The sequence below is a fragment of the Chelonia mydas genome, chromosome 27, assembly GCF_015237465.2.
Source record: "Chelonia mydas isolate rCheMyd1 chromosome 27, rCheMyd1.pri.v2, whole genome shotgun sequence".
Taxonomy (NCBI): domain Eukaryota; kingdom Metazoa; phylum Chordata; order Testudines; family Cheloniidae; genus Chelonia; species Chelonia mydas.
The window spans coordinates 15,926,384-15,950,428 of NC_057860.1; the positions used below are offsets into that span (position 1 = coordinate 15,926,384).

At 43.6% G+C, this 24,045-nt stretch overlaps 1 long non-coding RNA gene across 1 annotated transcript; it reads left to right on the forward strand.

Annotated features, from left to right (window-relative positions):
* Nucleotides 1–2,722: 2,722 nt before the first annotated feature.
* Nucleotides 2,723–13,639, forward strand: LOC122463922. The gene is made up of 3 exons (XR_006287682.1): nt 2,723–2,802; nt 4,615–4,757; nt 13,582–13,639. It is a non-coding gene; the product is annotated as an uncharacterized LOC122463922 (long non-coding RNA).
* Nucleotides 13,640–24,045: the final 10,406 nt, after the last annotated feature.

A 24,045-nucleotide genomic window follows, 5' to 3' on the forward strand; every position in this document is an offset into this window, starting at 1 on the left:
TCAGAATTGTGCAAGGAAAATCCTGGTTGTTAGATTTTCCTAATGTTGGGCCAGTGATGTCTGTATTTTTGTTAAGGGTTAAAAAGCTCACATGGATCAATAAAAGCAATTAATAAATGTTGGTACCTAGAGGGTTGCAGATAAATCCATCCTATTCAATAAGTTCAGTGCCATAAAACAGCTTTTCTCTTTTAATTCTAGAGTTAGTTTGATAGAAAATGTGAAGAAATTAAAAAAAGGTGACTTACTAATTGCCTGTAAAATAAAAAGCAGATGGATTCTTTATTGCAGTTGAAGGAAGTTGGTAATATTAAGGTAAAATGTCAAATAACAATTGATTTTTCTCACACATAAAGGGGCGATTTATAGCTTCCTAGTTACTACAGGAGAAATTATCTGAAGTTCTAAAAAGTATAAGGCTAAATAAAGATGAAATCATAGGAATTTTTCTTCTGCAACTACAGGATGTGACTTACATACCATCAGGAGCAGCCTGTGCTCTACACTAGGACCCTCTGGATATGTCTACAAGCATTTTGCAGTGAGAGGGAACGAGTGTCCCAGCCCAGGTCAACAGACTTGAGGTAGTGGGCTCATGATAGCGCCCTAAAAATAGCTGTGTAGACAGTGATTAGAAGTTGTGGTTTAGGCTGGGATTCTGAAGCCTACGGCGCGAGGGTGGGTTTACATAGTAGGATACATAAAACCAGCTATTAAACAGTAAAAACAGTATAAAGGAGAAGTTACACATTCATTTGTAGATTCATTCCCCACAATCTCCAGCAGTTTTGATACTTAGCTTTACCAGCCAAATTCCAGTATCTTAAGATGAGCACTCAGATACAGCCTAGGGTTGCCAGGCATCTGGTTTTCGACCAGAACGCCCGGTCGAAAAGGGACTCTGGCGGCTCCGGTTGGCGGTAAACATCCAGTCGGCAGGCAGCAGGGACCAGGGGCTAAGGCAGACACCATGCCTTCCCTGGCTCTATGTGGCTCCCAGAAGCTGCCGCCAGGTCCCTGCAGCCCCTAGGTGCAAGGGAGGCACCGCGTACTGCCTGCACCCCAAGTGCCGGCTAAGTAGCTCCCACTGGCCAGGAACAGTGACCAATGGGAGCTGTGGAGGCGGCACTGTGGGTGCGAGGGCAGCGCATGGAGCCTCCCTGGCCACCCATGCTCCTAGGGGCTACAGGGACCTGGTGGTTGCTTCCTGGGAGCCATGGTAAGTGCTGCTGGGACCCTGCACCCCCTGCCGTACCCCAACCCCCTGACCCAGCCCAGAGTCCCCTCCCACACTCCAACCCCCGCTACAGCCTGGAGTCCCCTCCTGCACCCAAACTCTCTCCCAGAGCCCGCACCCTGCAACCCCCTCACACCCCAACCCCCTGCCCCAACCCAGAGCCCTCTCCCATACCCCAAACCCCTCATCCCCAGCCTCCTGCTAGAGCCCTCACACCCAGCTGGATCCCTCACCCATCTCCAGCACCCCAACCCCCTGCCCCAGCCCTGTGAAAGTGAGTGAGGGTGGGGAAGAGTGAGCAATGGAGGGAGGTGGGATGGAGTGAGCAGTGGCTGGGGTATCAGAGAAGGGGCAGGGCAGAAGCAGGGCCTTGGGAAAGGGTGGGGAAGGGTGTTTGATTTTGTGCAATTAGAAAGTTGGCAACCCTAATAGAGCCGTGTGTAAATTCAAAAGCGTGTCTCTTTCATGAACAGAAGTTGGTCCAATAAAAGATATTATCTCACCCATCTTGTCTCACTTAGGTACTGTGGTAGATGTCTTAGATCCAATAGATCAGAACTCGGAACTCTGGGCAGCCCCTAGGAAGGGTGATGTTAGCCTGTCTTGTCCTGTGGCCTTATGACAACAAATGACTGAATTGGTGCAGTGCCAGGCCACTTTCAGGAACAGATCTGACTAATAAGAAAGAGATTCAAATACATCATCATTCTAACGCACTTGATAGCATTTTGGATACACAAACCTTATCCTGAGCAAAATACTGTATTTGGCATCTACAATTTCACTTAACAAAACTGACAGTAATATTTACTACACAAAATAGATGGTAAATAGCAAGGATGTTGCCCTGGAAATGATACATTTGAAACATTAATGATAAGGGCACACAAAAGAAGCTTCCCTGTTCATACACTATCTGGGTAGCGAGCTCCTGGAGTGAGTGTGTGTGTGTCACCCTCTGATTTGCGTTTGATTAAAAAGCTCTGTTCTATATTGTCAGAGTCAGATTTATGATTCCACTTTTCTACATTTTCAGGGTTTGTCTGAGCAGAATTTTCAATGAGGCCACTAGGTTCAGCTGAGCTTTTCTGTGCCTGTCAAGTGAATCATGTATTTCTGGTTAAAATGACTGTAAAGTTAAACTCAGGCTCTTTTCTAAATAAGTGAGCAACAGGTACATGTAAAATGTACTGAGGATGGAACAGTATGCTCTCGGTAGTTTTATGAGTAAGTTTCTAGTAAATTCAGTGGAGATGCCCCAGGGGCTGGGAGTTCTGTACAGTTCTGACTGGCTAAGCTAGTGCGGCGGGGGCAGGAGATAGAAGTTCACAGGAACACGGAGATCTGGGTGAAGGGTCGGAATGTGGGGGGAACACATGGCTTGGATCAGGGTTACACAAAACCTGGTGCCCCAGTCACAAGACAGCAGTTAATAACCTTTGATACCAGTGGCTACTGTTAAAACATATCCTATCTGTCCTGGCTGAGAGCACCAAGTGTTACAATAAGTTATACCTGGATAGATTGCTACAGCTGAGAGTGTTGGAGAATCTGTCTCCTGACTGGTAAGTGTGATTCCTGGATTTTGTAGGATATCATAGATACAGCTGCTGACAATGTGTGTGGGCTGGAGTGTTAAGAAATTAAAAATCATGATGTTTTAAAAGCAGATATTTTGCTCAGATTTCCAAAGGAGATTTATTTAGAGACTGGGGACTTTGAACCAAACTTCACACTCTTATACAGCCTGATTTCTACTAGCTTTATGCAAAGAGCCACAAGAATGATTAAAGAATTGGAAAAGATGCCTTATAGTGAAAGACCCAAGGAGCTCAGTCTAGTTAGCTTAACGAAAACAAGGCTGAGGGGTGACTTGATCAGTCTACAAATAACTACATGAGAAACAGAAATTTGTTAATAGAGGGCTCTTCAAGCTAACTGACAAAGATGTAAAAAGATCCAACGGTTGGAAGCTGAAGCTAGGCAAATTCACCCTAGAAAGAAGTACAAATTTTTAACAGCAAGGGTAATGAATCATTGGAACAATTTACTAAGGATTAACCACCACTGGACATTTTTAAATCAAGATTGGATGCTTTGCTAAAAGATCTGTTCTAGTTCAAAAGGAAATAATTTAGGAAAGTCCAATGTCCTGTATTACACAGGAGGTCAGACTAAATGGTCACAGTGGTTCCTTCTGGCCTTATAATCTATTGATCTCAATGGTCAGAAGAGACCAAATTATAACTCACATTCATTTGACATTTGATGAAATGAGAACAATTTTTCCAAGTCCCATCTCTGTTATATCACAGAATGTTGAAGACTTGATGTTTCGTTAGGATTTCATGTGGAGTAGCATGGTAGGCATAGTGGCTGCATGCTCAATGCCGAGGCTAGCTCAAATTTTTTAGTATTTCTTTGCCATTAGTTCTCCATGTTCATGGCAACAAATGACAGAACAATCTTGTTATTTCAAGCCCCCTCCATCCAAAGTCTGGTTCTGTCACTCTGTCAGTGTGCACCTCTTACTGCAATGGCATTCATCCCACACTCCATCTATTCAAAGGTTTGATCCTGGCTATGTATATCTCAGATGGATGCTTACTTCTATGTGCATGTTTTTCAAAGCTTTTTGTCAGTAAGATATTTTTTTTTGTCTGAGATATTGTCTGTTACTAGTGTTCATTCCCTGCCCTCGTGACCATGGAGAGAACAGAAGTTCTGCATTGCCCCCAGCATACTCATAACACTTGTAGCTCTGCATTCAGACAAGGACTATAATCAAATCTCAGCTGGTCACCTACTGGAGTCAGAAAGGAATTTTTTTACTCAGTGCACAATTGGCCAGATGTATTCTGGGTTTCTTTCACCTTCCTCTGATGTATCAGTGATTGGCAAGAACTGGAGGTAGGACACTAGACAGGAGCTGGTTTGAAGTGGTACCAAGAATTCCCTTTCTTAGATCCCTGGCTGCTGTGTCTTGCTCATATGCTCAGGTCATAATGATTGCTAGATTTGAGGTTGGGAAGGAATTTTCCCTTAGATCAGATTGGGAGGAACCTTGGAGGTTTTTCACCTTCCTCTGCAGCCTGGAGCACAGATCAGCTGCCAGGTATATCTCACCTAAACAATCCCCTGTCGTTGCATGGGCCTTAAGCATTGGTGGCACCTCAGTCTCTCCTGTTCTCTGCCTGTAGCACACAACAGTTCCGTTTCAACACAGCTAATGTGGTGAAATTTAATGGCCTGTGATACACAGGAGTTCAGACTAGATGATATAATGAAAAGGGACAGAAGGTGGCTGAAATTTGAGAAGTGAATGGTTGAAAATGGCAGAATTTTGTGTGATCTGAAAGTTATCTTTGAAATGAAAGGGCCTGTGGCTATTGGATTATCCTTCTGAAGGAGATTCCATGATGAAGCAGTATTTCCCTGCTGTGAAACTGAAGGAGAGCACTTCACCCACCACCCTACACTGGAAGTAAAAATGAACTTTTCTTGTCTTTGTGTACTGCAAGTAAGTAAGAAAGCCCCTCCACTTTCTGCTGTGGCATTGGCGTAGAAGGGTAAAAGTATGTAGCTTGGAATAGAATAGAAGATGCTAGAGATTATTTATTATATCAAATTACATAGAATTATCCTAAATGATTATTGTGGAAGAAATAATGTTGTTAAAGTACAGAAACGTTTTAAACCAGTTTCTTGTATGTTTGGATGTTTGGTGTTATGAGGATATGGAGTGTGGGGGACTGGGCTTTGTGACAAACCATTTTTTGAAAATTCCCTTTTCCTCACAATATCTTCCTCCAGATGTGAACAAAGATCCACCCTCTACAGTTCATTGGAAACTAATTGTAAATAAGATAATAATGTGTTGCTGCTCTTGCAATGAATGTTCCCTTTAAGCACTCCTACTCATCACCACTAGATGGCAATATACACCAACAATTCCTGGTTAGAAGACAAAAAGAAAAGGAGTACTTGTGGCACCTTAGAGACTAACAAATTTATTTGAGCATAAGCTTTCGTGAGCTACAGCTCACTTGAACAGTGACATTACCAGCAGGGATTTATGCACATAAAGGGCCAGATTTTAAAAAACGGGCCTTCCGTTTTTTGCACTTGCATATAATTGTGGGTACAATTTTCATTTTCAAAGAGCTTTAACTTCTTGCATTATGTTTCACACTAAAAACATTTGTTGGGGTCCCCTGGCCTGGTACCCAGGATTTTTGTGCATGTCTTTCTCAAAGAGCACTGGTTATTTTTCCATGTAAACCAGAAGTGAGCTCCCCTTGGCCAAACTGGAAGGAGCTGTGCTAAGCAGGGTTCAGCTGACAATTGTGCTTTGCACCTTACCTAGGGAATCCGACCAGTCTGTGGGCCTAAGGCATGCCCTGGGTGAGCTGGCACCTCAGCTGTTAATATATTACCAACTCTTCTCTCTTCTCCGTTGGGGACTGGAGCTGAGAAGAGAGCCCCAGTGCAGACTCTCAAAGGAAGAAGGGTCAGGCCCCAGTAATGACAATCTGAAGCTCCCCTCAATGAAAGGGACCAACCACAGGAGCTGCACTGAGGAAAGACCAAGGCATGAGTTTGAAATGGATAGTAATAAATTCCTCATGGTCTAATCACTGTTAAGGGTAAAGCACTGCCCTTTACTAAGCCAGCAAGGGAAAACATGAAACTCTAGCCAGACTCCCTGCACTGGATCTAATCCCCAAGTTTTGAGGGGAATTATGAACTTGAACAGCCACAGCAACATGGTGTCCCTCAGCCTGAAAATTGTCCTGAGCTGCTTGAAAGAGGAGGGAGAAAAGAGGAGGGAGAAAAGATCATTTCAAATAGATAATACTTGGGCTACTCCAGCAAGCTGTAACCTTCTTGGTAACAAGATGGCTCAGTTTTAGCCCTTCCAGAGCCTAGCAGGATGAGGGTCACCCAGGAGCAGGCAAAGGGCGCAAAAATTTCCCCAAGACAAACTCTCTTCCTGTCACATTTACCTGAAAGACAGCGCAGGCCCCTCCACAGGACCAGTCACAGGTCCTTCTGCAGGCCTGTCAGCCATCGCTTCTAGAACACCAGACTGTCCACAGATCTGCGAAGCGCATGCTCCCTGTCCAGAGCTCCTTCCCTCCCCTCAAGGCTGCTGCCTCATTTGTTTTTGATTTCATGTTTACAGCTTATACATTCCAAGCTCCTTTCAGCAAATTACAAGTGTGTTCGCCAGCTTGTTGTCTGGGCCCAAGGGAAGAAGCTATTTATTCTCATTGCTGGACCCCTGCCATCATGGGACCAGCATGTCTGAAGGGCAGAAGCCTTCACAAGAAGCTGACAGGGACAGTTACTCCTGTGGTTCATGGCTCGAGGACAGCAAGGCACCACGGTTCCTGCTGTGACTCAGGACTCATTTGAAAATAGCGGAGATGCAAAGGTTAAGGTAGAAAAATGGAGCCGTCTCATTCTCAGGCCCAATCTCACTTGCCGTTTTTGTTTCCATATAAAAATAAAGGATTATAATGGATCCCTTCATGTCAGGGTACTGGGCAACTGCTTACTGAAGAGTCTTGTGGCTTTTAAGGTCAGGGCAACAGCATATGTTAACTGGTTTTACCTCAATCTAAACTCTCATGCACAGGGACTAGTGGGCCCTTCCCTCAGCGTTTGGAACCAGCTCCCTTGCCTTGTGAGGACTGTTGGTGGCTGGGAGAGGCACATTCAGTGCTGCTGCTCAGGGAAGCCAAGCTAAGGCCCAGTCAGGAGCAGTGACTGGGCATGTGCAGGTTTTGAGAGGCTGTGGAATAGATGGAAGAACCGGTACTAGGCCAATATAGGGCCTCCCCACAATAGTGGTCTTTGGGACAGAACAAAGAGAGACCTATGAGTAAGAGAGAATGGGACAATCAGCCATCAGTGCAAGGAGCCAGGAACCGAACCTTAGCTGTGGCAGAGTGAGGAGAGGCCCAGCTGACAGCATAGGGATCAGGCTCAAAATAATTCAGCAATTCCCAAACTTCTGAAGGTGTGAGCCTCGCTTCAGGAAAGTGAAACTAGTCACTGCCCCTCCCAAAGAGGCCTCGTCATCCCAATGTATACACCTTCACGCTCCTTGGCTAGTCTTCCACACACGGCATCCTGTACAGGGGAAATTCTGAGTTAGGCTTTGGGACCTGGGGAGGCTGCTGGATGGATGGAGAATTGGGGTGAAGCAAGTTAAAAGAGCCAAGATCCTAGTTTCTTATTGTTTGGGTAACATGGCAGCCATTGTATCATACTTTTGCAAGCAGATTTCATTGGCCGCTCCGAGGAAAGCACTGTGCGGGGCAGGTTTGCAATGAGACATTGGGCTTAGCCAGAGGCGAGGAATCATTCAGGTGATGGTAACTCTGTTTGTGTTTCTGGGGAGACTTGTGTCCTCTCCTGCCCACCTTCCCTGCACTGTCCCCTGGAGTTTGCAGAATTTTGTTCTGTGATCAAATCCCAGAACCAGGGGACCAGGAAATGGGACTTCCCCCTCCTGATTTAATCAGTTATGACTGTGACAATGCTCACCACCTGGAATGTGGTGAGGGGAGCCCCCGCCAGCCTCATCACGGTCTCCAGGCAGCCATGTCCCCCTTGGGAAATGCAGGTGCTAGGGGAATATATGTAGTTTGCCCACCGGGCCTGGCAGAAGGTTAATGATGCAGACTCACCTGCCCCATGTTTCATCTGCATCTGAGAGAGAAATAACTTTACCTAATTTGAGGGAAGTTGGTGCATCAGGAGGAGTGAAATGCTGTGTGTTTATGAGTGAAAGATGCGTGTTTTTCCATTCCAAAATGGCCTCATTTGAGAGCTGAGGAGAGGCCTTGCCAAGAGGCCTCTTTGCTTGCTCCACCCTCTAGGACAACATGCTTGGAATTTGGAGGAGCTACTTACAGAGCATTCAGAGTTAGGGTTTTTCCCACAGTGTCACTGACATTTGTTTTCAGCAAAAGTACAAAAATCACAGGGGCTGCAGATCTTTCCCCCGGTGCACAGGCCCTGTCAGCGGTAGTGAAGCCTGCCAGCCTCTATGAGCCTTAACCTGTTACCTCTTGGCTGAGACTGCCAACAAGAGGGCTAATGGCAGTGTTTATAGGGTTGTGATGTTAACAGCTTCCCACAAGGAACCAGGCTGAGACCAGCCAACCCATTTCCCACAGGTTGGTCAACAGCCGTTAGACAATAATCAGATCAGCTGCTACCAGCAGGAGCACTGAACCAGGTATCAAACCCATGAACCATCCACTTCTCTGACACTGAGCTTAGTAGCTCCCAATGTTTAAACTTAATTTTCTGTGCAGCATGAACCTGCTGTGCAGAATGAAGGCGGTCATGGGATGACAGCCACAACTAGAAATCCCAGCAACAAAAGGTTACACAACCCAGGCTGGTGCACTGAAAGCATTCCCTAATACAATGCGATGGATTCATGGGCAGGTCCCTTTCCCTCCATCCAGGAGGTTGAACCAGCAGCACTAACAATTAAAATCTGCAGGAAGGAAATCTGGGATGATAACAAGATGTGCTCGCAGCCTGTACTAGTGGAGAATGAAAATGCATCTGGTAGAAAGAGCTAAAGAGGGAACTTTTTTGAAATCTTACAGTGGAAATGGCTTGGTTTTATTTTCCTTAGAATTTTCCACAAACTGCATCAGATGTTGACAGAGTGCTCTCAGTTTAATACCATACGTAATGGTCCCTCAAGATGTGTCTTTGTTGGCAGCCATACACTTCTTGGGAAATCTCAGTTTGTTCTAATGCCAACTGCATTAGCATGGCCTTAAAGAGATGCAACATTAATGGCAGGGCCGTGCCTTTTGCCAGCAGGAGTTCTTGTAGGCCAATAATAGGCAAAAGACAGTCAGTCTGCTTCAAAAAGATGAGGTAGTCTTCATCCATGTGGAACTGGGCTGCTTATTTGTTCTTTGCCAATTGTTGGCAGCAGTCCTTTTCAGTCTCTATAACATGATCAGATATCAAGGGGATGGACATTAACATAAATAAATGAAATACCGTCTAAGGGGTAAGGGGAAAAAATCTCACTCTGCAGCCTTTTCAGGGCAATAAGGGACTTGCAGGAAGCCCATTCTCCCACATACAGTCTTCTGAAAATGGGCCTCTGCCATTTACTCTGCTGCTGTATGAAGACAACATGGGCCCTTTGGCCGTGTCTGTACTGGGCCTCTGCTAGTGATTGGCAGCCATGTTAAAACCCAGTTTCTAATGCTGTTGGGCTAGCCTGTGTAGACGGAGATAAATTATCTTAAAACAGTGTTCAAAACCATGCTCTATACCATAAGAACATAAGAACGGCCATACTGGGTCAGACCAAAGGTCCATCCAGCCCAGTATCCTGTCTGCCGACAGTGGCCAATGCCAGGTGCCCGAGCGGGACTTAACCTAACAGGTAATGAATAAGAACGTAAGAGAGGCCATACTGGGTCAAATCCCTAGGCATAAGAGCAATGCTTTCCTAAGAGTCCTGCTAGGCAACATCAACATTTTCAACTCCATTACCAAATCTGACCTCATATTCAAACAGTTTCCAAGCCTCCAAAAAGGGTTGTGTGTCCAGATGATCCATGGCTTTTACATTCAGATTATGGAACATTCATCAACCTGGTTTGTTTGATTCTTCAGAAATGTGTTTTGGAATTTGATCATCAACTGAGCAGCTCTTTCCTGAAGGACCAAGAGCAGAATCTGACCCCATGTATCTTTTTTTTTTTAAGTGTCCTGAAGGCAGTGATGCAGGCAGTGGGCACACGACCACAGAACTCTGCTTATGGTTTGATTGTGCAGGTGGTAGTGTGTGAAGTGGCCTAAGCAAGACAAATGTGTCCAAAACAGGGGAACTTCTCAGCATTGGTTCATGGAGAAGTGGTAGATGATTTTACTTGTACACACACCTCACTCTGGGCCCCTGCAGTGTCTATCAGAGCAGCTCCAGAAAGAGGATTTTCCAGAGGTACATCATCCATGAGCTTAAATGAACTTTGACCTCTGTGTTTCAGGGGATAATTTTTATAATAGTTACAAAAGAGGTGGGAGGGGGATATGGTCTCAGAAGTGATGAGCAGGAGATGTGGGGTGGGAATTTTCATCTGGTGAAGACATAAGAAACCTGAATGCACACACACAAAGCCAGTGGTCAGAAGCTGATTTGATAAGACCCTAATTCAGATCAGATCCTGGGGGTACATTTTCAGTAAGGTACATGACATTCTGTGAATGCCAGCAAGGCATTGGCTAAAACCACCACACGTGCACCTCGTTGCTGTTAGAGGAGCGTAGCAAGGCGCACTCATCCCTTTGAGGGATTCTCCTTCCCAAAGGACAAACCCAGGATGGGATTGGGCTGACCTGCTATATACACATGTGTTAGCAGAGGCACTAAGAAAACAGTTTGTAGGAGAATTAATGAAGGCATTTCCAGGTAAAGGAAAGCAGCAGATAGTGACTCCAGAAAGAACCATTCCCAGCAGTACCTGCCAGTAGTGACATCTGTACCCAGATTGCTTTTTCAGGAAATCTCCTCTTGTCCAGGTGCTTCTCTTCCAGAGAATGAATAGCTACAGTTGTCACTGCCTGCCTGTTGCCCTTGCCCTAGAATTCCCTCCAAGAGACTGTATCTCCTACAGTCTTCAGCACAATGGAAATGGGATCAGGCACGCTCAGTCAACAGGCTTTCTCTTACTCTGAAGCAGTTTTCTCCTTTTGGAATGGTCTCTGTGGTTGCCATGACAGTGGCCAGCTGGGTAGTAAGACAAAGGTGGGGAGCCTGTAGGTTTAAGGGAGACCCCTTTGTGGTGTTTGATTGACTGACTGAATCAGTGAGTTGTATCTGGGTAAGAAAGTATAGGAGCAGACCCCCTTTCTTCCCCTCACTGGGTTCCCAGGGCCCTGAGCCCTCCTGTAAATAAGGGAAGCATTTGCCCTGGGACTATGGGTACAGACACTCATGTAAAAAGGGAGATTCCTTGGTTTTATTTGTTAGGTCTCGAATGGTGGAATGAAAGAACTTAAAATGGGAGTAACTGGAACTGCCAATCTGCCCACTCCAAATCGTTCATTTTATTGAGAATATCCGCAGCTTGGAGTAAATATCATCACTGGCCACTGTGCCCTTTACCATACCCTCTGGCCCACTCTAACACTTGGCATTCCCTGTCCTTGCCATCTGCTTTAAGAAGCTCATGATGCAGAGGACAGTCTTAAACAGCTGCCTGAGGAGTGTGTTAGTAAGTTACAATAGGCTCCAGAGCAGATCAAGAACACACTTATTGAGCTGTGGTGGGAAGGGTGACTGTCCATGGTCAGGGAAAGGGAGTCTTGCAATTAAATGTCACTTTCCTTATTCATCCTAAGAGTAAACAGAGCTCCAGTTTGATGCCACAAGATAAAACTTTATCTGTAGCCTTTTAATTACTTAAATACTGGATGTTATTTCCATGCCTTGCATTGCTTCCTCCCTCACTCTGTTCTTCAGGGAACTGCTGAAATTGAAAGGTAATTGTGAACTTGCTGTAATTAGCAGTATTTGCTCCCAGTCATACATTGCACCTGAAAGGAAAAGCAAGTTCTACTAATTAGAAATGAAACTCTTAAATTAATCTATTATAATCTTGATAATGCAGTATAAATCTCAAATTAACTGAACAAATACATCATCCAAAAGTGACCCCTCTAGTGCATATTTCTAATGTACAATTTCCATACCAAATTATTGGAGTTTCTGGGCAAAAAGGAGGAAGAAAAGTTGGAAGAAAATGTTTATATAGCTTTCTTCAGTGCTTGCTAGAATATAGTTTTATCCTTGCAAATGGATTATCTAGAATTTAGGCCAGCAAACAGTGAGGAAAGAGGATTGTGGAAAATGGGTGAATATCATGTCTGTGATTAAATACATACAGTGTATATAACTACACTCATGGTATCAGCATCACCAGCACAGCACCTCTGTTGTACTTCATGTTAATCACAAATCATGGCTTCATAGCCGTGAATGGATGCACAAACAATGAAACCTGCAATTTTTGGTTTGGGAGGGAGTGTGGTTTGGTCATGAATGAATAGAGCAGGGGACTGGATGTCAGGAGTCTATTTTCAGCTCTGCTGTGGACTAGCTGTGTGGCCTTGGAAAATTCATTTAAGGCCAGATTTTCAAATGCTCAGTATCCACAATTGGGGCCAGATTTTCAAAAGAACTCAGCACCCAACATGCACTCAATGTGCTGAGCTTTTTTGAAAATTCTGGCCTAGGAGTTACTGAGTCTCATCTGAGACTGTTTTTTCCACAGGCTAATAGGCGAAGAATGCCTGGGGCCTGCCATGGAATGGAATAGCATAGACAAACTTTCACATTTAAAATAGTTTCCATCTTAAAATAATGTGAACCAGACTCAATTAGCAATTATCCCTTATTTATTATGAGCAAACAGAATTCTAATTAGCCTGATTCGTGCCTCAAACACCTCCTCAGATTGGCTTGGAAATTAAGATATCAGTTGTACTAGTAATTATGGTTTACCATCAAATTACCTCCCCCCAAAAAACTATTAAATTGGCCATGGCTGGGTTTATATTTGTCTCAAAACCATGTCCAATGAGGACTGTGCAAGTAAATACAAACAACCAGGAAACAACTCAGAATCCTGTGCCAAAACAGCAATTAGGGTTTGAGAGCTAAGAAGTTTTAGCTGGAGCTGAAGGGACCAGCTCACTGTGCAGGTGAAGTTTAATGTGCATTGAGTGGACACCTTGAAGTCGATGGGCATAATTCACTGTCCTGTGGCACAGCTGGTGCAAATGGACCAGGCAGGCAGGGGATCTGCCTCCCTCCCCGGAGATGCTTCTGATATAAGGGCTTCCCTGGCCGGGGCAGGACTGATACAGCAACCCTATTCCATCCCCTACAGGGAACACGGTCCAGGTGCGAGGGACTAGCAGTGTGCATGGAACACTGCTGGCTAGTCCCAGCAGTTGCAATGGCCCCTTGGGGCCATAGGCTGTTGGGCACAAGCTAGGCCAGCCCTAAGCTGATCTAACCTGTTCCAGGGGACAAAGTAGACCCAGCTGGACCAGGGAAGCAGAAAGGAGGTTAAGGATAACAAATAAATGTTGTTCCTAAACCAGTCCCTCCAATAGCTCTACCTTGTCCACTCTATGATGTATAAACTTCTGTCCTCACTTTCAACTTCCTGCCCCCACAGCCCCAATCTCAATCAGTCTAGTGACTATCCAAAGCTAATATTAATGCCTCCTGTATATTAAGTTACTAACTTCCAACCCTTTTTTGCTTTCTTTCCTTTCAGAACTGCATAAGAGCAACCAGCTCTTGGTCTAACAACAGAGATTGAGCACCATGGTACAATTAAACAATGATTTGTTCTTCAAAATGTTCTCTTAATTGCAGCACACTGATCCCTTCAGGCACCTGAACAGGAGGAATTAATTGTGAAAAAAATTGTTAAAATAAGACCAACACAATCCAGAATTCATATTTCCTTCATTGAAGCATAATTACCTTTTTCTGTAAATCGATTCTGTCTCAGTTTGGGTGGGCCTTTCCCGACAGAACTGGCTAGCCAAAATAGCCATTCCCTTTGTGTTAGGGGTACAAATACTACAAAGGAGAGAGAGTGTAACTTCCTTGAGATGCTATGTACAAATAAGTATGAGAAAGGCCTTATGAAAATGTATGCTCTAAAAAGCCTTTAATGGCTGTCCTAATGAGCATGCAAAGACAAGAAATACAAAAATAAAACTTTCCCCCTACAGCCTTAGCTCTGCCCCTTGTGTGTATGAATCACTACAATACAGTCTTTAAGGCTGTAGTTATATAAATTATTTGCATAATACATATGAGGTAATATAACTGCTCAGACACACAGGTCAACTTTCTTAGGTGTAATGCAGGGGCTGTTACAGTTAATTACAAAGTTAATTTAACTGCTGTGTATATGGGAAAGCTAACCAATTTCACTATTATACTTAATGTTCGGCTGCTGTTCCAATACAGTTTACTTCATGTACGATTAGTATAGAATTATGTACTGTATTGTAGTGCACACATACACACAGGGAGCACACGATTCTATATTTGCTTGACTTTTGAATCAGCAGCCCTGCCTCGCCCAGTGCACAAAGTCACTAAATATTTTATTATGTAGCTGATTTAGCCATCCATGCATGCACAGTGCAGCTGAATTTCCTTTGGGAGAGCATAGGTAAAGAGCAATGTGTTTTGTTGCTGTCTTTTGCAGGGAGGCTGTGATAAAATGTAACATTATTTGTGGTGCAGCTAGTAAGCAATTGCTGTGAGGTGATGACCTATCAGAATATACAGTTAGATATTATTTGCAAAGTAAAGCAACCCAAAAAGGTAAAAGAAAACACTGCCAAGACATTCTCCCTTGGCTGTCTGTCTCTGGAACATGCTTCCTTCCTTCTGAGGATTAGAAATTCACTAGAGACCACATCTAATATTGCACACAAATGTTTAGATCTCACAGTGGGATAAGCAGGTTCTGTTTCAAATAGACACCACACAATTGTGTCTTTAGATCCAGCATACAGACTGATTCAGACGTCACAATCCTAAAGTTTTATAGGTTTGAAAAACAAACAAAATGCTGGAAAAAATAAAATTCTTGTCTACCTTTTCTGACTCTGAATTAAAATCAGCACCAGCAAGAGAGGGGCCAGCTGTCTCCAGGCTGATCCGTCTCCTTTCTTTATGTTGATTGTGGAGCCTGGAGCCCAGCTCAGGAGGGGAAGTAATGGTGCAAAGGAAGCCTCTGTGTCCTCCTGAGGCTGAGATAGTCATGTGCCCGTCTGGTTCCTGGGCATAATTTAGATGTACATTTTGGAAAAATAAACATTTTTAAAAAGAAAAAAATGGCATTTTGTTGTACACATGTGCTTGAATGTAAAGAATTATCTGGGTGAATTTCTAGAGTGGAATCTTCCTAACGCAGATCGTTCTCAACATTCCAGATCCCCCTATACACAAATACACTGTTGGTCTCTCTACCTATTTCCCAGCAAAGATTTAATAGTAAGGACAGTACTATAGTGAGGAATTATAATACCAGCTTCAGTACCATTAAAGGATAGCTTGCCGAACATGTACTAGTACATTCTGAAGAGGTATCATCAATAATTAAAATTAAACTATAATTGTTAATAGGTATGACCACCATAAAACAGGAAGAGATTAAAGACAATAATAAATCAGCTTCATCAGACTTCCAGAATACATAATCCAAAATGTAATAGCCAAAAGGCAATTGTCAGTATAATAGCTTGTCCCACTGTCTGTAAAATGCATTGTGGTATTTCTTCCATTTCAGTAAGAAGAATCTAGGACACAGACAGCACAGAATAGAACATTTGTATTATAATAATTCAAACTACCTGTTTAAGTCTGTCACATGAAAAAATAGCTTTCCAGCCCCCACATTGTGGCCTGGCACAGGACCTCAGCCAAAGCAGCATTCAGTTGATGAGATTAAGTTGTTAGGCCCTCACTTATCACCTGCAGACTGAGGCTTTGTACATTATGAGATCATTTCCTGGTGCATGTACAACATGCTATTTCAGCTTGGCTCCATTCAAACAGGACAATTTACTGAGACCAAAAGGGGTCACAGTTACAATCATATCATAGAAAAATACCCGCCTAGCCAGGTCACCCATCTGACCCTTTGTATTGACTCTTTCAAAGGAACCAGTCAGAGAAGGTTGTAGCAGATATGGGGGGGAGAGGCTTTTTTGTTCAATTTCTATCCCATGCCCGTCACCATGGTCTGCAAGCTCTCCTTTAATGGTATTGTTGGGCTCAGGATAAGAACCTGCGAGGTCACAGGATCAGCATTTTCTTGTTTGCACTTACCCATGAATTGGAGCCTGTTCAGCCTCACTCTGCTCTTTATGTGGCCACAAGACACACTTTGGCTGTGGGAAAAAGTTACTGCTTTGCTAGAGGGCACAACTAGTATTCAGACCAGTCACTGAGCCCATCACAAAATAACTCTTCCCTCCTCCAAGGGCAACACCCCCATTGAAATACTGGAAGAAGGAGCAAAGCTTGGACATTGGATATGGCCACATTGTTTTGCCACGGCATTCTCAAACACATTTCCCAAGGAGAGGGAGGCTTGGGAGAGCAGGTCCATGGCTCTCGAGGAATGGTTTCGTGAGTAGAGACTTAACAAATGCTTCCTTAACGACAACCAGACCCCTACTTGAAGGAGGACCCTGACAGTCTTCACTGGGAACTGATCCAGTCCTTTCTGTTCCCTCCAGGAAGGATACAGCTTCTCCAGAAACTTAGTGAAGGACACCAGCCAAAACTGTAGCAAAGAAACCCCGTCATTTGTCTCTTGCAGACACTGCTCTGCTATCATAGGCATAGACAACACTTTCTGCATTCACAAATTAACACAAAAATTCCTCACACAGAGAAAAACTTGGCCGTTCGAGGGCCGAGACAGCCTGCATTAGCCAAGGTGGCCGCCACTGTGAGGGTATTTACACAGATTATGACAGAAGTGGCAGAAAGTTTCACTTAGGCCCAATCCAAAAACCCATCAAGATCAGTAGAAGTTTTTCCACTGAGCATAACAGACTTTGGATCAGGCCTTTGTACACTGTGTGCTGAGACCACTGCCATATCATGCTCCCTAGTCTGTCTATTGCCACCTGTTAGCTCTAGTCTTTTACTTGAATTGTAACCTCTTTGGGGCAGGAACTGTCTTTTTGACTGTATTTATACAATGCCTAGCACAATAGGGCCCTTACCTCTGAATGGTGTTCCTAGGTAATACTGAAATATAAATAATAATAATACATTAATATAATTAATAAAAATATTAAATTAATTAATAATGAAGAGTTTAAGGTCTTCTGGCAGAGTCCATCTGATTTGGAAGGAGACTTCCGTCACTGTTGCTCTAGCCTGTCCCCTCTCATGTCATCAGGTATTGGCCTTTTCTATAAAATATTCCTGCAAACCAGGGTTCAGAAGTTATGAGGGGAGTTTTACTTCTCAGTCATTAAAAAGTGAAAGTCACATAGGTATCTCAATTCCTTGGGGATTTGCGTATGAAAAAGTCAAAAGGGGATCTCAGGTTCAAACAAAGATGAAAAACATCATGTACGGTGAGCCACTGACATATACAGACAGATGATATAAAACAAGGGATTGACCTATAGCCATTAAAATCAGTGGAAAGGCTCCTGTCTACTTGACTTCAATGACCACTAGATTGGGCCTTTGTTGTTCAAGCAGCATTTTCCTGATATCTCAAGGATCTGTCCTATACATTTCTAAGCCCCAGAAACCTTCCTCCTTGATGGCTCATCAGCACATTTAAAATTTGACGGTAAACGGGCTTATGAAGTTGGTGAATATTATTACAGGGAGGCTTCATTTTTAATAACTATTCACCATGCTTTTATGGGTTTTTTTATTTCACGTTATACAAATAGCTGCCCAGCCCTGAGAATGAGATAAGGTCAGAGAATTGAATTGCAGGAAGAGCAAAGCTGGCTGATCGACAGCGAACCTGTAAGATTGATTGAGACAACTTCAATTTATTTGTACAGCATGCATTTGGAAGGGTCCCCACCTCCTGTTTTGCTAATGATAGATGATGAGATGTAGACAGTTATTAATTAAATTGCCTGCAGTAGCAATGTACCCAGCAATAAGGCCTAAGGAAGCGAAATATGTAGCATTCCTTCTACCCCGTTATGGGAATGGGGCCCCTACTCTGTTCTCTGGCACAGTGGGGATTAGACTAAAAGCATCAATATTCCTGCACAAGCTGGCTACCTAGTAACTGTCTGAACACAGGGCCCTAAAAATTGAAACCCTCCCACATGGGATGTGCAGTAATTAAACTTCAGCATTCTTTCTGCAGGAAATGTTTCTCTTGTGTTGTTCCCACAGATTGTGCTACAACAACAGTTTTAACCTCATGAACTATTAGCCGATTATGAAGGGATTTTCACAGTCAGCTTTAACTGTGGATCAAAAGCAAAAATGTCTCTGCATTGCCAGATATTTATAATTTAGGATGCAAAACATCAAGTATACACAGGCTTGAGAAACTCTGAGCAAGCAAAGCAGAAATCAGAACCAAACTGGGCCTGTAGGGCACTTTCCGTCTCTTTCACTTGTCTCACCAATAACCCCTCTGCTTCTCCTACTTGTAAATCTCCTCACCCGACACATGATATGCAGTTATCTTAATCCACTTTCTCTTGTATTTTTCATATCTTTATTTTCTTGCCTGGAGCTACCATCATCCTTGATTATTCAAAATCCACCACTTCCCATAATCTACCAGTGGATGGCCCACCAACCTGCCCACACCATCCTCAAAATCTAAACACATTTTTAAAAAGAGAGAGCACTTGCCTGGTGTGAAAAGAAAAAGCCTCCTGTGCTTACTATATGCAAATCTCCCTCATACCTTTGGTTGTTGTCATCTCCCCCTGTGATTTCTCACATAGATTGTAATGATTTTGTCTCCACTTGTTGTACAAAGCACTATGCACACAGATGGTGCCTCACATATTTGTTAACAATACACTACTGCTCTCCTTACAATGATATAATATTATAATCAGGAACTGCTGTTCCAAGATGAGCACTGTGGCCACTTGGAATTTCAGGTCTTCCTGCTCCATCATCATTGCTCCTGGCCACTTGAGAATGGAGAGTCTCCATTAGCGGTTCGCAGGATGGAGACTGTGACACACAGGCACACAATTCTGATTCCATCCAAGAGATAACGGTGATGACACAGACATGCCAGCCAGAAAATTACAAAGTGTTGACCCCAGGATAACTAACACCTAAAGTCATTTTTCCCAGGTGGTTGGAGAGAACGTGGCAACAGGAGCAGGATCCTTGGCATTCAGGCCTGTGACCATCCCATCTGGAGAGCAGGGAGTGGCATGGCTCTTGGTACTTGGATACAGGATTGGCATGCATCACTACCAAGAGCAGGTGCCTGGGAAGAGATGCACTGATTGGACTCATGCCCATCTCTACTGAAGGGCAGGGCAGAGAGGGTCACAGCTTCTGGTCTAAGGATCTGTGTTTATCTGTGAAAAACGAGACTGGAGGGGTAAAGTTCTTGGCATTTGGTCCTGGTAGGTCTCTCCACTGCCAGGGCAGGTGACTTCTAGCACTTGAATCTACACCCATCCCAGTCAGAGAGCTAGTGGTTGGAGATGAGATCAGGGATGCCCAGCTCCTGACACTCACAGCTTCATCTATCCCTGCTAGAGAGGGACTCTTAAATACCATGGGGTGCATTAGTAATACAGAAACAGGTGACACTTCCTTTCAGATGGTCAAAAAATTTTAGCAAAGCATTTTTTCAGTGAAAAATAGGGGCACACTGTTAACATTCTCAGGCAGGATGCATGCCTCTCCGTACGCTTCTCCAGGTGTGGCAAATGCTGTGAATTCTTGTCATGCCAAGGAAATATTTTCCTCTAACTGATTTGTTTTGGGGGACCACACATGCACAGAGCTGCCCTTGGCCTGGCTTTTGTGGCCACAAAGAAATATTCCAAACTAGAGGCATGTACATTTTAAATTGTTACATAACTAATTTTAGGCTTTCTGCAAACTATATGTTGAACCCAATTTTAGCTTATGAGAACTTTTTTTTTATATAAACTGAAGTTATAGGTAGAAAAGGCTGGCTGGTTCATTAGCTTTGTGGAGCATACAATTTACAGTCTCCTGGGATATTATTTAAGCTTATTTTTACATTCAAAACTCTGTCACCAGCCATTTACTGGGTTTGTTTTTAAGGCATGGGTGGGATTCACAAAGCCATTGAACCTGTTACCACGGGGAGTGACGGGGGCGGGGGGGGGGGTCTCCTTAAAAGCATGTGATTAGAGGCTTTAATATTGTAAGCCGTCGGGGACTAAGAATGTCCCTGATGATGAAGCACCCTAAGAGCCAAGCTGCCTTTTCGGAAGATTTGGTAAAGGAGCCTCTTTCTGGATTTACCCAGATTAACTCCCATGGAGTCTAAAACAAACCCAGGTCACAAGCATTATTCAGCACTGTGCAGCTCCTGCCCAGGTGTTTGGCACTGGCAGCAGCCCCCTAGCCAGTGCTAAACATGGTGTGGTTCTCAGATAGACTCCTTTGAGAGAGGGTTGATATCCCCTTACAATGACCGATCCCTGCCCATCTCCGCCAGTCACCCTGAGTGGAAACACACATTTCCCAGCCTGCATTCTGGGAAACACTCTTCTTTCTGGGTGTCCAAAACAAACTAAACTAAAAACTTAATAGTACATGCCTACAACACAGGTGCACACACACAAAGTGTGTCATGTGTGTTTGATGACTTTCACCTTTGGAGAGGGGTGCCTCACTGAGAGCAGTTTTAAGGGTCATTAACTGACTCTGAATGTACAATGGCAGAATGAAGAGCAGAATTTGGGCTGTAAAGTTTAGGAAACATTCTAACCAATGACCTGGCACTTGGAAACGGGATTGTGTCGGGTGCCAGCAGAGTTGGTGTGAGGTAGTTCCTAGAAGTCAGTTTGTACGTCCTATTCCCTCAGCACTTCCTCCTGCAGCACTTGGGCTTGGTGGTATGCTTTCCTGCATGATGCAGGCCACACGGAGGGTTAGCTCTTCTTCCTCCCCTAGTAAGGCAGGCGCTGCCAGCAAAAAATATTTTCTAAATTAACATTGGCGCTGCAGAGACTCTTCTTTTCCATAAACATATAGCAGCTATGAAATAAACCACATAGATCGCTGCGGTCTGAGGCAGCAGCCAGGAAACACAGGAGGAGCCACTTGTGGGGAAGCCTCAAAGCAGTTACCAAGAAGATTGTGCCGGAACATTTTCAAAGAGCCACGATGGAGTTAGCACCTCGAAGCACGCATTTCCAGTAGGAATAACGCACTGATTGTGAATGGAGGTTTGGAATCACTGTCACTGTACAGGGCGGGCTGTAAAATAAAACAAGATCTATTATAAATAGTACACAAAAATGTCAGGACAGCTAAGGCGCAGAGCAAGATGAGAGTGGCAGCTAAGAAATAAAGGGTGATTGTCTTCCCAGGCAGTCGCAATCTTTCCAAATCCACAATGCCTTTTGTCTCAATGGACTATGGGATTCATTAGAAATACAGAAGCAGATGACTCTTCCTTTCAGATGATCAAAAATGTTATCAAAACATTTTTTCAATTAAAATTGTTTGGATTTTTGGATGAAAAACTGGAAGCTGAAATTCATGGGAAATTTAAATATACACCAAAACAAACACAAAATAATTTGATGTTTGCCAATCATTTTTTTGCTGGATTGTCCAACCAGCTCTACTCTCCCTCCAGTCGCAGTCTCCTGGTTTGTAATTCATGCTACAATTAAAAGTGATAAAGCCCGAGTGCTGCAGCCAGCACATAAATAGCCTCAGTAAGGACCTTAGGTGCTTTTCATATTCTGAGACTTAGAAACTCCAGACTATTTAACCCGCTTAATTATTATTTTATTGTGGTGGTGCCTAAACACCCTTAGCTGGGTTGGGGCCCCATTGTGCAGGCACTGTACTAACATATAGTGAATGACAGGCCCTGCCCCCGAAAGTTTACAGTCTAAAAGGTTTTAGCTCTAACCTGCCCTTACCTGTCTTTATTTATTTTCTCCAAAACTTCCTCCTGGCTTTTAACTTCCTCTTTCGCTGGAATTTCCTTCAAGGTAGAAAGAAGAACTTTGCAAAGAGGAAAGGGAATGAGGAACAACCATATGTTACCTCCCCACCACCACAAAAAGAGGGGACTCCCAGCAGGAGGGGAATCTAAGGAGAGAACTTAATGCAGAAACTGTGTTGGGTTTAGAACCTTAATTCTTGCTTCTGTTTGTTTGTTTATTTATTGTAATTTTAACTGTGCAACTTCAATGTCTCTTTAATGTGAGGTACCTACTGAGAAGTTAAAGTTCTGCAAAGCTACAGTTCTCTACAGACGAATGCTGTGGGATCCATGATTCATAATCCATAATATGTCACAAATGGCTTCAGATTTATCAGATTTATTTTTCTTCTCAGAGTTAAAATGAACACATTGGCAGGAAGCAACATTTTGGTGGCCTGAATTACAAGAGGAGATTGCAAAAAAGTGATGAACAAACTATTCTAATTTTATATATACATATGGCCTAGCCTGCAGGTAACTCCTGTTGCTGTACTTGTTTATTCATTAAAGTGCATTTATTCAGGAAAATGGATTGAGACCTAAATTCTTGTTCACCCAAGCTCCCTGAAAGCAGTAGCAGAATATATGCATCTCAACCAAAACATTACCAAGTGACATGATCTAATGCTTGGAAATAGCCAAGTGAACCGAGCCACTGAGTTCAAACAGATTTTTGCAATAAGAAAACACAGCTCTATTTTATGGTTGTTGATACACAGCCTAACTTCCCCACATCCTCCCTGATTCTCACTGCTGGCATGAGAAGGTGCTATAAATTTCTTCCTGTGGGTTACAAGTGGAGAATGTGTCAGACAGCGGTCTGCAATATTTTTCTCTAGCAGAAAATGTAAAGTGTTAAGTGTTATACAATTATTAGTAAATAGGAAGATCAAACAAACAGTTCCTTCCTGCCTTGTTCCTACACATTAACATACACATTGAGAAACCCTGAAAGGGGACAGTAGTCTGGAAAGGTTGAGCACCACGGATGCAGAGAGTGGCCAAAAGGATGGCTGGATCTTCTCTTTTACAGTATATATCCTGGGTCAAATGTTCATCTGGTATGACTCCACTGAAGTCAAAGGAGCTTCATTGATTTAAACCAGCTGAAGAGCTCAAGAGCTGACCTCTTCTCAAGTGACCCATGTACAGGTTTCTACAGAGGGAACTAAATACATCCAGGTTTAATGCTTAACCTTGGCTCCTACTTGTCTGTCAAAATTCTTTTAAGACAAGAAATGTCACTGAGCATTCTCCCTTCTGGGCTCTTGGGACAGACTGACAATTGTTCTTGGAAAAGTGATGGAATGAAAGCAACTCTGATGTTTCAGGATGAGGGAAAGAATTAGTAATTCCGTGTCCAGTGAAATAGACACGCAGACCTTTCCAAAGAGAACACCACACAGCCAGGCCCACCTGACTCTAATGCAGACTTCCCTGTGTCCTTGAAATAATGGACATTGTAGATTTAATCCAGGCATTTTACTTTGGGGACTAGGCCATTAATAGCATTTCTCAATGCACTGTACAAGCTATACATATGCAAGAATTACTTCACTAAAAAGCAGCCACCTGCAGAGCAAAGGACAACAACTAGCAAGACAATCAGAAACAGGAGGAAGGCAGGACATTTTAGCCAAGGGAAACCCCAGCCTTGTGAAAAGTTCCACGTCATCTTTAATGTCTGCACAAAACAGATAGGACCCTGGATTTTAAATTCTCCCCTTAAAGATCCACAAACTACACTGCACAGAATTCCATCTACCTGACTTGGAAGGATAGACAACTGAGTGGAGAGGGCTGTGATGGAAGGCCAGAAGATCTTAGGAAAGCTGAGTTTAAAATGTGAGTCCACATCATAATTCTCATGTGGGTGGGGAAGGCATCATGCTGCTGAGAATCACTGTCACAGAATAAAAAGGGTTAAATCCAATTGCAATAGGAAACTGTTCTTTCTGACAACACCAGCATAGTAATGGCTTAGGAAGTTCCTCATTTCCTAAATATGCTGTAGGATTTTGGAATTTT